The sequence below is a fragment of the Peromyscus leucopus genome, chromosome 20 (genome assembly GCF_004664715.2).
Source record: "Peromyscus leucopus breed LL Stock chromosome 20, UCI_PerLeu_2.1, whole genome shotgun sequence".
NCBI classification, from domain to species: domain Eukaryota; kingdom Metazoa; phylum Chordata; class Mammalia; order Rodentia; family Cricetidae; genus Peromyscus; species Peromyscus leucopus.
Genome location: NC_051080.1, coordinates 65,357,825 through 65,361,746, shown reverse-complemented (window position 1 = coordinate 65,361,746; position 3,922 = coordinate 65,357,825). Strand labels below are relative to the sequence as shown.

Sequence of the window (3,922 nt, the reverse complement as noted above, 5' to 3'; positions counted from 1 at the left end):
AGACAGAAAGTGGCTCCTCTCTCCGTCAGCTCTCCTCGTGTGCCCTGTCAGCAGAAGAACCTGACAAGACAGCTGTTGTCTAGAAATGGCGTCTTCAGAGTCCTACCCCCGGTGTTCCAGAGCCAAGGGTAGAACAGACGCTGTGCTATCCTTCTCTGTAGCCCATACTGCTGATGCAGAGTGTTAATCACAGCCATAACTGAATTTTTTGTGATGATTTAATATAGTCGTCTCTTTCCACCCCCAAGCACGTCCAAGCTGCAGGCTCCAGGCATCCCAGATGTAAGAATGTGGTCCAGCGCATTTGAAGATGGCAATGTCCTCTGGGAACAGCAAGTCTGAGCGCCGCTGAGTCAGACTGTAAGCTCAGCGATGGAAAGGCTGCGCTGATTTGCCATACTGCCGTCCTCACGCACAGCCAACACATCTGGAGCATTGAGAATCCTCAATAGTTGTTCACTAGAGTAGATTCACAAGAGAAGTAGTATTCGTGAGATAGTAGACCAAGAACTGAAATTTTAAAAATATTTATTTATTTTTACTTATGTACAGAGGGGCAGATGTCTGTGGATGACTGACCTGGGTGCCGGATCGCTGGGAGCTGGAATTACAAGCATTGTGAGTCACCAGACTCGATCACTGGGGTGTGAACTCAGGTCTCCTGGAAGAGCAAGGGGGCATTCTTAATCTCTGCGCCACCTCTCCAGCCTCAAGTCCCGGGATTCTCCTGTAAGGGACTTGCTGACAAAGGCCTTTCAGGGTGAAGGGAGCAAGAGAGGCCAGCCCAGGTGCCGGGAAGAGATGTGGGAAGATGGCTCGGAGCGGAAGTGTTTGCTCTGCAAACCTGAACTAAGTTCAGATAAAGGCTGGGCATGGCCAGTCTGTGATCCTAGCACTAGGCCGGGCAGAGACACAGGAGGAATCCTAGGGCCTGCTGACTAGCCAGTCCAGGAAAAATAGCAAGTTTCAGGTTCCATGGGAGAACCTGTCTCAAAAAATAAAGTGAATAGTGATAGGGAAAAATAAATAAATAAATAAATAAATAAATAAATAAATAAATAAATAAATAAAACCCTGACATTAACAGAGAGAGAGACAGAGACAGAGTGAGAGAGCGCAGTACTAGCAAGGGATGAGCTACAGACGGAGTTGTATCAGTCAAAGACTTACCTCAGCCTGGTCCTACAGGGTCCTTGGACCATGAACTATCCCCTAGGCCTGCTACCTCCTTCCGGGTCTTCTGTGCCTACTGGCTGCCATGGAGACACCTCAGGATGAAAGGAATTCATGCAACCTCCCTAGAGAGATGGTTCCACAGAAGAGATAGCTGTGGGAATCAGCAGTCACTACCCACAGCATAGGAGATGGTACACCCACCTGTGCAGAGGATTCGGGGTGGGGCAAAACACATCCTCAGTGAAGGGCAGCATCCCTGCTGCGAGGGGAGCTGTGGCCAAGGCTCCCAGGTCTTTCTATGACCCTAGGTTTCTTCTGCCGCACTCATTGAAGGCAGAGTGGATTCCTTTCATCTTGTGGGGATCTTTATCAGACATGACAGAAGCTAAAATGTTAATTGCCCACATCCCTGAGTAGCCTGGGCCTTGGCATGTTTTTTGGAGCCAGGAGCAACCACAGGCATGGCCTCCGCACCCCAGGGGCCCCCAAATGGCAGATTCCATCCCCGAATGCTCTCCTCTGTGGAAGAAAGACAGGCCCCTCACTCCTTCCCTAGCTGCCCTGCAGGTGCCCACTCAGTGGTGGCCTGGCAGCCTGCACCGAAGAATGTCACTCTGGCCTGAGGCCCAGCCTCAGACAAAAGCCCTTTTGGAGCTAAGCCTACATCCTCTGGCTGACAGGACCCTCCCCCATCACCAACCAGGGAAGGCAGCTAAATTCATCTCCCTCCAACTGATGCTTCCCACAGGGCAAGGCCACCTCCCTTCTCAGGAAGCAAAAGGCGTCTGAACCCTTGCTGGCTGCCCTTGGCTCTCAGACAAGTAGCTGACTGTCCTCACCCAGAACTGGAGAGGATGAACAGACACCATTGCCCCAGACCAGGGCAGGGAGGCATCCGCACACACGTGTGCACAGGGAGCTGGGAGGAGGGGGCCCAAGCCCCGAGAACAAAGGACAAAGCCCGAGCCCCGGGCGAACCTTCACACCCAACCCTGCCTCTGCCTGGGAGTTAGGAGTCACCCTGCCTGGAGTTTGAATTTCTGCTTTGCTGTCGGGAGCAGCCAGCCACTGGCCAGGTCCTGCTCTGAAGCCCTCACCACTTTTCCATGAAGAAAATACCACGTGATTACCTGTTTCGAAGATGAAGAGTGGGGATCTGAGGTCCTCGTGGACCGCCTGGTACCCTGGCCCGCCACAAGCCGGTCTTCTGACAGACTCCCTGTCCCAACGCACAACTGAAGTCCTCAGCCCCTTAAACCTCCGATTTGCGAATGAATGGGTCTGCTAAACTCCTTCAATTTTGTTTCCCTGGAAAACATTACTAGAATTCTTTCCCCGGCCTTAAAACTGGTGCCCAAGAGACCTCCTCCAAGGTTGATGCCGAAACCAGCATCCCCCGTAAACATGGCCTTTGTTGTTTGAGATGCTAACAATTACTGCGGCTCTCTTTGTTCGGTGTGATTTGGCTGACTGTCAGCTCATGAGGAACTGTCTGTACTGAAGCCAATTTGAATAGGTTTTGCAAGTGAAATTTCAAGGGACAATGTGCCAGGTGTCTCAGAGAGCTAGGGGTCTGGTGGAAGTCTCTGTCATCTGCTCACAAGAGCCCTAACTCCCGTGTGGATGGTGATAGACTTATTTTCACATTTGCTATTTCATTCCCTCTTCACAATGACGGCCTGAGGTTGGTCTTGATCTGCCCACTTTGCAATTATCCCATTCACAAGAAAGAAAAATAGGAGCTTAAGTGATGTCTGGAGGGCGGTATACGCAGCACCTGCCGCTCTGGCAGTGGGATCTTACGCTTTTGTTTAGGAAGCTTTATTTCAGCAATTTACTGTTTACTGAGCATCTATTATGCTCAATGATCTCTTTTTGGGGTCCGGAAGTCAACTCACAACATTGATCTTTAGTAACATAGAAGATTCCTGCTTGGGAATTTTCCTGATGGTTATGAGTCATGAATAGCTTAAGACTTCTGAAGTATTACATGAAAGGAAATGTTAGCCACTCCCCCAGCTACATGACCGCGCGTGTGCGTGCACTGGCAAGATGCTTAGTCATGCTTAGTCATCCCAGGGCTTTACGTGTGCTGCGTGATCCGTGTGCTGTGTGATCCCGTAATTTGCCACCCAGTGTGATCACAGCATGATTACATAATCTATGCACATGCATGGCGTAGCTACTCTAAGCCCATATGCGCATGTGCAGGGGGAAACCTATAAAAGCGGGTTCCACCTATTCCTCCCCCCATCTTCCTGCATGGTCATTTCATTGGCCTGTGTGTTGGGATTCTTGGCCACTCCTCCACTTACATGACCACACATGTGCGCATGTTCAGTAGCCAAGTAAGGGGCCTTACAGCCTACGTAATCTGTGCGCTGCGTGATCACATAATCTGCGCACGCGTGGGTAGCTCCGTTTAAGCCCATATGCGCATGTGCAGGGAAATCCATAAGAAGCAGGACACAGACCCCTCCCCTTGCTCTTCTTCTCCTCCCCACTCTCTACACATGTCTTCCACAGACCTGGTCACGCTATCTTCTGTCCCTCCCCTCTCCTTTCTAATAAAACTCTTGATAGTGAGTTTTTGTCGTGCCTCATGACCTTTCCTCGCAGAGCAAAAGCACTGCATCAAAACCAACACTATGCACACCCCTTCTGTCCCCTTCCCTTAATAAACTCTTACAGTGGTTTTGTTGTACCTCGTGGCTTTTCTCGCACAGTAAACCTCACCGCTTAATTA

At 50.5% G+C, this 3,922-nt stretch overlaps 1 long non-coding RNA gene across 1 annotated transcript; it reads right to left on the bottom strand.

Annotated features, from left to right (window-relative positions):
* Positions 1–200: 200 nt before the first annotated feature.
* Positions 201–2,125, bottom strand: LOC119086396. The gene is made up of 3 exons (XR_005089682.1): positions 1,171–2,125; positions 580–661; positions 201–459 (listed from the first exon to the last, which is right to left on the bottom strand). It is a non-coding gene; the product is annotated as an uncharacterized LOC119086396 (long non-coding RNA).
* Between the last annotated feature and the right edge of the window lie 1,797 nt (positions 2,126–3,922).